Here is an 11,837-nt window from a genome sequence, read left to right as displayed (position 1 = left end):
CTGTATGTGACTGCCCTTGATCACCCTCATTTGTTCTATGTTCTTGTAACTTCTCTTGACGGCTAATATCAACATGACTTTATGAAGCACAACCATTCATTAGTTCATAAACATTAACACCAAAATTGACCCAGGCATTTTGTCAACAAGCTTGTATGTGCGATTATGTGTAACAATTGTTCTGCAATGTGGTAACTAATTGCTCATCGTGGTTATTGTTTGAGATATTAGGATCCGTTTTGCAGACCAGTTAGAATGATTTGGTATTGGTTATAATCAATTTGGACATCTGTAGCTCCTCGCGCGATGAACAACTGATTGTCGATATTGTTCCCCTGCTCTGAATTGCAACCTCATGTTGTGATGTTGTTTGAGATTTTGTTGTTTGATTGTAACTGCTGTGGTGAGAAATCACCATGGCTTTGAATTAGTTAATTTGACCCAGAAACGTTGCAGTGTATCTCAGTTATGTCCTGTTGATTTATTGGTGAACTCACAGTTCTGGTATTATTGATTTCTTCCGCAGATAGGGAAGAAACAATAGAGTCGCCTACCTGGGTTGTGTGCAAAGAGTGTATACGCAATTGTTGAGACTGGTCCAGTGGTTTTTCACCACCGGATGAGGGATCAATGACCATTTTTGTCCGTTCAATTACTGTTCCTCTTTGTCGCCTCTCTAGAGAGCGTTTTTGGCAGCGTGGGGCTTGAATATTATTTTTTAGTGTGAGTACGATCAACCCCATTACTAACCTCATTGAAGTAGTGATAAGGTTTTTAAGTCAAAAAATACTCACTTTGCAGAACCTGTGCATGTCAATAACATGTATAATACAAAGCATATTTTCTAGAAGGACAATTACAGAGTGAAGAATTTCAACAGTAAAGGTGCACAACTGGAATAGGGTAATAACAAACTCTATTAATTATACATGTTCAACAAATACAACTTGCACCAACCTCGCTCACAAAGGGGTATGCACCATATAATGTATGTACTCAATACTCATACATGACTGTAACATGTGCCCAGCATGATCCAATTCCGTATCAATTGCCAAATAACACGTTCAAGAGAATCATTCAAGAATAAAATATATCAATGCATGATGACAACTTCCTTATTACATGAATCCAGTACGCTACCAAAAATTCAGTAAAACATGAGATATCAACTCCATATAGGTAAATCCATCTTGACAACCAAATCATCAAATAACAATAGAGGCATGGATTATCATGTTAGGAGTAACACAACAAACCATGTAAAAATGCATGACACAAATAAAGAAGTCTTATGCACAATCAAGAATACCACTCTCGTACCACCACACAAACATAATCAATAGAAATCTCCCTCGGCTTATCACATAACTTCTTCACAATGCCATCCTTATTTCGCCGCGTGCACAATATCAGTAAAGGCCACTATTATTTTTCCATATGCACATATTACCAACCTTATTTCTCCACATGGGCAATCCGAGAAATATTCCAGCCTTATTTCGCCCCACATGCACAACAATAGAAATATCGCACAGCTAAGACCTCGTGCTGACACCCCCAATCAAAAATCGTACGGCAAATACTTCTCACCACAATATAATCACAAGTGCATGGAAAAGACCTTATTCCACACTATCATCACAGTCTCACGGAAAAGACCTTGTGCCACAATATCATTATAGTCAATCCGCTCAGCATGTCCACAAGTGTCATAATCATAGCAATGCAGGATAACAAATTATCATCAAGAGGCATATCCTCATAACTTATCCATGGAGCGCACAAGGGCATGAAATAATAAGAATGCAGATAAGGCATGACTATGGCTAAATCAATTCTAGCAACCATATTCATGTATCCATACGAAGGATCACTATGTAACACTAATTGTACACATCCCAATCAATGCACAACACATAACAAGCATGGATGTGTGTTTACATCATACATGTATCTACCTCCGGGAAAAATATAGCATAAGTCTCAAGATTTGCTTATCATGTTCATTATTCGGTACTAATAGTCTCAACATTCCATAACGTGGTATATTCTGCTCATATATTCAATCAATGAAGTAAGGCATTGAATCAAGGAGAACACACAACCAAAGAAGGCATATAGCAAATAATATGCCTTGTTAATTATTAGCCTGAGCATGAATACCCATGGCACATGTATATACTCTCGTCACCTCATATATACATCACCATCGCATGTATCAAATAATATTAATTATTAGGAAACATTCTCCCAACCAAAGCTAGAAAGACACTTACCTTAATAAGCCCAAATCAATCCTCTAAGATAGCATTTTCTTTAAAACGCTACCTTTGGCCAGCTCAAATCTAGCCAGAATAACTCAATAACATAGAACAATGATAAAGAAATAAATTTCAAACAATAAACTTTCAATCTTTACCCGGATTCCCAAAAGTCAGCACACTTCAACCTCGGGCCTACCCAGCCAACACCCGAGTCAAATGGTAGATCCCGACTACCCATCTCCCTACGAGTCCAAATATGCGATTAGATTTCAAAATCGGCTCCAAATCGAACCTCAAATCCAAAATTTTGTTTTAGAAACGTTTTACTAAAACCCCCAAATAATGCTCTTAAAACATTCATGATTTAGGCGTAAAAATCTATATGAATAAATATCTAACATCAAAATCAAGTGAATATAACTTACCGAATCCAAGTGGGTAAAATTAGCCTAAAATATCGCGTCAAACTGAGCTCCCAATCTAAAAATATGAAATAATGGGTATAAGTCCTGAAATCCCAGCTAAAAAGAAGTTGTAGATGTCGTATTTGCGATCTAGGGTTTGCAAGTGTGACCACCACAAAAGAGAACAAAGGCTCGCAAAAGAGAACCACCACACGCCTAGAAAATATCAAAAATACGACACAAAAACTCACAATGCGCTACGCCCCCAGCTGCCATTTTTAGATGCGTCGCCTTCCTTGCAGACCACTGTCGCAAATGCGACACTAAGCTCACAAACGCCATGAACGTCCATCTCCCCCCATATTCGCAAAAGCAAAAGAAACCTCACAAATGTGATTATTACAGAAGAACCAGTATTCTCAACTAAGCCAAACACCATGTGAAACCAATCTGAAACTCACTCGAGCCCTTCGAGACCTCGTCCGAACACACCAAAAACTACAAAAACATAATAGGGACCTACTTGAGACCTCAAATCCAACAAAATAATATCAAACCCACGAATCACACCTCAATTCAATCTTAATGAATTATTTTAAATTTCAAAATTCCAAACTTATGCCAAACACATCTAAATAACTCGGAATAACCCCAAATTCTGCACACAAGTCATAAATCATCATACAAACGGATTCCAAGGCTCGGAGTCTAAAACGGACATCCATAACCACAAAGTCGACTATGGGTCAAACCTATTAACTCTCCAAACCTTCAAACTTCCAACTTCCGACAATTAGCCTCAAAATCATCTTGGAACATTTTAACTCAAGTACGGGAATACGCCCAAGTCCAACATTACCATCCAGACCTAACAGAACCATCAAAACTCCGATCCGAGGTAAAATACACAAATATCAAACTTGGTCAACACTTCAAACTTAAGCTCCCAAGTTGGGAACTAAGTGCTCCAAATCACTCGAAATCTTCCCTCAACCAAACCAATCATACACGCAAGTCGTAATACATTATGTGAAGCTACTTAAAACATGAAACTACCAAACGGAATGCCAATGCTCAAAACGACTGGCCGAGTCATTACATTCTCCAACACATAAAACATACTTTCATCCTCGAACGTGCCAACAGTCATTCCAAAGCCATTAAATCACTGTATAAACTCACCATACATATACCCATGGGTGATACCACATCACACTATTCTATATAAGCCCGTCAACACAACCTAAATAACGATTCTTTCTTCAACCTTAGTCCATATACCTTAGAACCTAATCTCCAACATCCAGAATTCCTTATAAGACCCGATTCTCATATTTATATGCTGTATAAATAACATGTTGCATCAAGACATAACCATATTCTAAGATATAATCACATAATATACCACATAACTCATGTACTAATAGTGATATCTTCCATCCACAATAGCTGCTCATTACTAAACCCGGTACCAGTAACAAACCTCATGTCAAATAAAACCTTGTTCCTAACCTTCACAATACTAGTAATGATGTAAGAAACATGTAGAAACTCGTAACTACTCGCCCGATTAATAAGTCGTGGAGTTTCTATCACCCGAAATATGTAGAAACTCATAACTACTCGCCCGGTCAATAAGTCGTGGAGTTCTATCGCCATACAATAATCATTGCCAAACTCTAAGCTGATTAATGAATTTATTCTTCCAAACATATCTTATCCAAATTTGATTGCTCTAATTCTGGGTCCAATAACCTTATCTCACTTAGTACAAGTTGCTCGACCGACATACCATACCCAATGCCACCTAAAGCCACATGTAACACAATTTGCACCACGCAACAAGCAACAACTCGAACATAACTGATGATGAAAAGATAACCAAATGAGAGAACTATCCGACAAGTCCAACAAGTAAAATCGCAGTGACACCATTCTATGAATCCATCCCTACAAGGGAGAAATTGAACACAGAAAATGACCATAGAGAATCTCATCACAGTGTAACCTCACTGCAGCACGTAGCTCCGTCCAAACATAACGATCCACATAGAATACCCATCGAGCCATAATTCTCACAATTATCAACCATACATGTATCAACCGCAAAGACGCAAAGTGCACGACTATGACTATAAAGAAAAGGATAGCACAATATATTACAAACAGGAAAACCATACCCAAGGTGCAAAAAATAGTTTAACACCCCAAGAGCCACCTCGGTCGAATCTCACCACAAGGCCTAAACAGGACCACATCATACGCATTAATAGTCAAGAAAATCTGAATACCCATCATAGCATGAGAGAGGAACATATGAAACAAACCAAGGAATGAATAACATCCACTCAGCCCGATGATAGACCAACATTAAATAATGCGCAAAAGTGAGTAATTCCAATCCGATGTAGGATACATATTCTTATTAGGCCTACAATGGGTCACAAATTAATCCGATCATCCTAAAATTGATCAATAACCTTCCAAAATTCTATAGTAACCTATCCATAATACCCTTAGTTTTCTAACTCTTAACATATCTTCGCAGTCCACAACCAAGGAATGGTCTTCCTCTAAGAACATCCTGTCTCTAAACATAGAGAATATAGGAATTTCCATATCCATCCCAACTCCACCACTCAGTGACTAAACATCACTCATACATAATTATCTCACAGACAATACTCGCATAAATCTTCTATGCCACGTGGTAAAACATGAACCTCAACGGCTAAGAACAAGGAGACTACCATACTACTAGTAAAGTGCCCACAAACGGGTACACAATGCGTCTTGTATAACACGCACTCTTCTCAGGTGACATCAGATAGTACCAGCATTCTCTAAACATCTGAAATCTCTCATACTGACTAAAACTTATGAACTTCTTCCAGAAATAACTAGCAACCTTGACCATGAAATCTCAATCCCACACAGCGCACCACAACTATCAATGCTAACTTGTGAAAATACGAATATCTCACAATCAGCTCTAAATCACAAGTAGGATAGAGACTCCATTAACCGAGGACCTTACACTTAACGCAATCCAGGAGAACATTACAACACACAACAAACCCTCTATACTCGTAGAAGATATCAACCTTGATCCATGGTCAAAGTCGTCATGAACTAGTGGAAACCCGATAACACATAGTCAAGGCATTAGAACTAGGCCTACCAAGTCAACCAAGTCATGCAGACTGCTGAACCTAAAATTAACACAAATAAAAAATGCTCGCTCAGAAAAGACTTCATATGAGTCGAAGCTATTTATTGCATATCTCTAATACTACCATGTAGAGTCAATAATAACATATTATTACCGCATGTCTCGGTACCATCCAATACAATTATCGAGTCCTAGACATAAACTAAATAAAAAATCCATAAATACCACATACGAATCGTGAATCCCATTGAAACCTTGTCGGAAGTCATTGGCCTTGCTCTAACCTCCAATTCACAACCAATATGTGGCGAACATCTTATGCTCCATTACCACATGAATACCCAAGAAACACCTACCAAGTGATTCCTTTTCTTTGCACACTACATCCACGATCAATATCCAACCTAAATTATTCAAATATTTCCATATACCCACAAAGTATAGTACATTAAGCATCCATCTGATCCTTTGCTCGAATCATCCTCAAAGCCACACTTTTCCAAGTCGTATCTAATTTACAAGCTTCCCCTAGTCCATAAACAGATATAATACATGAAAATGCGATTTGATTGTCGATAGCAAACTCCAACCACTTGCGAAGACATAAAATAGATCATTTGTAACCCATAGTACCCTTCCTTTATAACTGACTCGATATGACACTGCAAATCAACTGAATACTTGATAAACTTATGTAACACCAGTCATAAAGCACTCTAGATACTCTGCCTAGTACGTATTCATCCTTGTGACAGTCGATGATCTTTTTCAAGTGATTCGAACACCAATTGTAGCACGTACATCCCACCATTTGTAACCCATAGTACCCTTCCTTTATTACTGCCCCGATCTAGCACTGCAAATCAACTAAATACTTGATAAACGTATGTAACACAAGTCATACAATACTCTAGATACTCTGCCAAGTACGTATTCATCCTTGTGACAGTCAAGCATCTTTTTCAGGTGATTCGAACTCCAATTGTAGCATGTACATCCCACTAGATCGAAGGAAAATGCTTCATAGAAACCTCGTAAAAATCACACAATCCCAAACCTTCTTGCAAGAGATAGCCCTATTGCTAGCCTTAAATCAACATCTTCCCATGACCCTACCATGGTCACAACAACTAGGAAACCAATTAATCCTTCCGAGTCTGTACTCATTAACCAGATATAAGATTCTGCTTTATCCCACAAATTAACAAGTAAAAGATAAACCAAAACATCAGCATCTAAGACAGGACAACTAAGTATTCATAACCCTCGTAGTCCATTAACAACATCACAATCTATCGCGGCATAGATGATACCGAATGTGCAACATCATATACGAGTGAATATGAAGAAATCGAAGATACAGGCTTCAAGCTGAAACAAGGTCGCACGAGAATGAAAGAAAGAAGGGATGTTTCCTAGATTCCATGTAGCCTCTCGAAGCAACTCTACTAGACACTTGCTCATGACTAGTAGAACCTATGAACCTAGAGCTTTGATTCCAACTTTTCACGAGCCAAAACAACACCAAGTTGTGATGGAACCTAACCCAATCCACTAGGTAAGCCAAATAGTATAAGTTGCTACTAAACTGAAAATTCAACAATATATTTAATAGAAAATAATAACAGAATCCAATACTACCCCAAGCACTGGTAGTACAAGTGACGAGCCACTATGATTTAGATTTACAAACCTAGTGAAAGGAATAGATACAACATCTGTTTGAATTTATATAAATAGAAATGAAATCCTAAGCTACCATGAACATAAAGGTAGCATGAATCGGGCACACTGGTATGCCTCCATTGCAAAGCTCCGCCTTTACAGCTACTCAACTCTAGAATCTGTACGCAAGGTCCAAAAGTGTAGTATGAGTAAAACCTACCCCATATACTCAGTAAGTATCTTGACTAACCGCAAAGAACTAGTGACGAGGTTTTTAAGTCAAAATATACCCACTTTGCATAAACTGTGCAACTCACCAACATGTGTAATACAGATAAAATGTTTTAGGACAATTGTAGAATAAAGAATATCAACAGTAAAGGTGCACAAATGGGATAATGTAATAACAAACTCTATCAACTAGACATTATCAACAAATACAACTTGCACCAACCCCGCTTATAAAAGGGTATGCACCATATATCATCTCTACTCAATACTCATACATGACTGTAAACCTGTGCCCACTATGATTGATTCGATATCAATTGCCAAATAACACATTCAAGAGAACCTTTCAAGAATAAAATATATCCACACATAATGACAACTTCCTTATCACATCAATCCAGTACGCTACCAACAACTCAAAAATACATGAAATAACAACTATGCGTAGGTAATTCCATATTGACGACCAAATCATCAAGTAACAATAGAGCATTGATTAGCTTGTTAGGAGTAACACAACAAACCATGTAAAAATTAAAGACACGATGAAATCTTCTACCACCACACAAACATAATCAATAGAAATTGCCCCCCGACCTATCACATAACATCCTAATAGTGCCATCCTTATTTCTCTGTATGCACAGTATCAGTAAAGGCCACCCTTATTATTCCACATGCGCATTTCACCAATCTTACATCGACACGTGGGCAGCCCCACAAAAATGCCACCGTTATTTTTTCCACGCGCACAATAATAGATACGATCTCATGGAAAAGACCTCGTGCTGACACCCCCAATCAAAATCGCACGGCAGAGAACTCATGCCACAATATCATCACAATCGCATGACAAAGACCTCCTAACACACTATCATCACAAATCGCATGTTAAAGACCTTATGCCACAATATCATCACAATCAATCTGCTCAACATGTCAACAATTGCAATAATCACAATAATTCAAGTTAACAAATTATAATCAAGAGGCATATCCCCGTAACTCATCCATAAAGCGCACAAGGACATGAAACACTAAGAATGCGAATAAGACATGACTACGGCTAAATCAATTCTAACAACCAATTTCAAGTAGCCATATGAAGGATCACATATGTATCACCGAGTGTACACGTCCATATCAAAGCACAACATAGAGCAAGTACGGATGTGTGTTCATAGCATACCTGTATCTACCTCCGAGGCAAGTAATGCATAAGTCTAATGATTTTCTTATCATTTTCAACATACGGTACTAATAGTCTCCACATTTATCTAGCATGGTTTATTGTGATCACATATTCAATCAATGAAATAATACATAAAATCAAATAGAACACACAACCAATCAATGCATATAGCAATTTAGAAGCTACACCAAGCATGAATACCCATTGAACATGTGCTCATCACCTCATATATACATCACCCCTAGATGCAGAAAATAATATTAATTATTAGAAAATGATTCTCCATTCAAATCTAGGCAAGACACTTACCTCAATAAGCCCAACTCAATCCTCTGAAATAGTATTTTCTCTAACATGTTACCTCAGTTCGGCTCTAATATAGCCAAAAAACTCAATAACAACAAACAATGCTAAAGAAATAAATCTCAATCAATAAAGTTTAAACCTTTAACCAATTCCCAAAAAGTCAACCCCGAGCTCACCCGATCATAACAAGAGTCAAATAGTAGATTCCGACTACCCATACTCCACGAGTCCAAATATGCGATTAGATTTCAAAATCTAGTCCAAATCGACCCTTAAATCCCCAAATTTGTTTTAGAAAAGTTTTGCAAAGATAACCAATGATTCTCTTCAAAATTTCATGATTTAGGTGTAAAAACCTATATGAAATTAAGATATAATATCCAAATCAAGTAAATACCACTTACCCAATTGATTCTCGCGCATTGAGGTAAGTATCTTGCCTAGGCTCAGCTTTAGGGTATTTTCCCGTAGGCTATGATGTTTGCTATATGTTGGGGTGGGACATATCCAAGGTAATGAGCACATATGTGCACATCATGATTATTCTTGATCCGGGTAGGTTCTAGGCTATTTTATGCCTTGTTGTGCTATCATGTTTCCTTGATACTGTGTTTTTCACTTGCTTTACTAGATGAGCTCTTATTTATACTTGAAATCATGTCTAGGCTATGTGATTATCTGTTTGAGGCATGATAGGGCTATTATAACTATGATGAGCTGTTTCCCTTGATTGTAGTCATGTTTTTAGTCATGACATTATATATGTGTCTTATATCTCTGTCTTGTGCACTTTTTTTATGTTATCTCACATTTTAGTAACGTCTTTGTGTGTGGCACGAGTTTAAGGTGAGTCATGTAATGAGACAACGCAACATGAGGAGAGTGATTCAGAAGATTAGGAAAATGATGTATAACATGAGGAAATTGTCAAATAAGTTGAGGATTTTGAGAAAAACCATAGTCCAATCTGGAAGAAACTAAGGGAGTTAACTTAGGGAATTTTGAAACAGTCAAAGAAACTCACACTAGTATTCATCTATCACCGTCAGATAAGGAAGAGTACATCAAATTTCTAAAGGAATATGAGGATATTTTTGCATGGTCCTATGACGACATAACATGATTAATCACATTCATAGTGGCTCACAAGCTACCTACCAATCCTATGTGTCCACTGGTAAAGCAAAAACTCAAAAAATTCAAGCCTGACTAGCCAACGGAGATCGTTGAGTTCGGGAGGATCGAGTACCGGAGACTACGAGGTAGCTGCCAGTGTCCGCAGGGCCTTGTCTCTCCTTCTATATATTTCTTTCTGTCTTATATTGATACTTAGACGCTGGTTGTATTAGTTTGGTTATCTAGATGGTCATGACTTAGAGACACCCCGATGTCGGGCTATTTTTCCGCACTTATGTTTTTATTTGGGCTTTACCCCGTATTTATGAAAAACTCCGAATATTTTAAATGTCTTAATTCACTTATGTTAAATTTTGAAAGAGTCCTTGACAGATTCAGTTGTGTGAGTATGTTCTTCTTGACTCTTACATCTGGTGGTCTCCATAGAGGTGAGGCTGATTGCTTAATGAGTGGCAAGATAGCTATATGATGAGAACTATGTGATTGAAGACTAAACTTAGATGGTGTGGATATGACAAGTAAGATTTTTTTGGGATGTGAAGGGCTATGGATGCTTCGTTATCGTCACGGTGTGTTGTACAGTTGTAAGAGGTAGATGTGTAGCTGAATATTTCAGTTACTCATTTGTGGAATGAAGTGGATTCTTATAACTTGATGAAGAGTGTATACACGGAAAGATTAATTGATTGCATAATGGTTGTGATCATTCTTAGATCACATAAAGATGTCAGTTTGAGGCTAAGCAGGTGGGTTATCTCATGTGAGGGGGTTGAGGCTGTACAGTTCTTATGAGACTTTAATGAAGAGTTTTTCTTTTATCTAGTGGAATGTATGTACTACAATATAAGTTCCGATCACTTGAGGAAGTTGGCAGGAATGTGTCACGATCTAAAATCGTACCAGAGTAGTGATGGTACCTAAAATTAATTCCCAGGAAAGACAACAACCAATATACATAAATAAACTTCAATAACAGAATATAACAACAACAACAACAACAACGACGACCTAGTGAAATCCCACTAGTGGTGTGTAGGGAGGGTAGTGTGTACACATACCTTACCCCTATCCCGAGGGGGTAGAGAGGTTGTTATTGAAAGACGCTCAGCTCAAGAAAGAGGGGACTTGAAGGCCTGCGAATGGAATACAATATCCTCAATAGCAGAGTAATATAAATAACTGAAATCTAAAAAATGATTGATCGAAAAACCATCCCAAAATATGGTTTCACCGAGTATATGAATTTATAAATCACCAACAACAAAAATCTAAACAAAATCCAATACTATTTGGAAGACTGAGCAGTAATAACAAATAGAAAGAGGGGACTTCAAGGCCTGCGAATGGCACGCCGGTGCTACCTTGAAATCTCCACAAATCAGGATATGGCTCATTAGCAACAACCACAATCACCAATGCCTAGATTTGCATTTGAAGTGTAGAGTGTAGAATAAGTAAAACTG

The sequence above is a fragment of the Nicotiana tomentosiformis genome, chromosome 9 (genome assembly GCF_000390325.3).
Source record: "Nicotiana tomentosiformis chromosome 9, ASM39032v3, whole genome shotgun sequence".
NCBI classification, from domain to species: domain Eukaryota; kingdom Viridiplantae; phylum Streptophyta; class Magnoliopsida; order Solanales; family Solanaceae; genus Nicotiana; species Nicotiana tomentosiformis.
The sequence above is the reverse complement of the archived record's forward strand: the minus strand, read 5'-3'. Positions refer to the sequence as shown.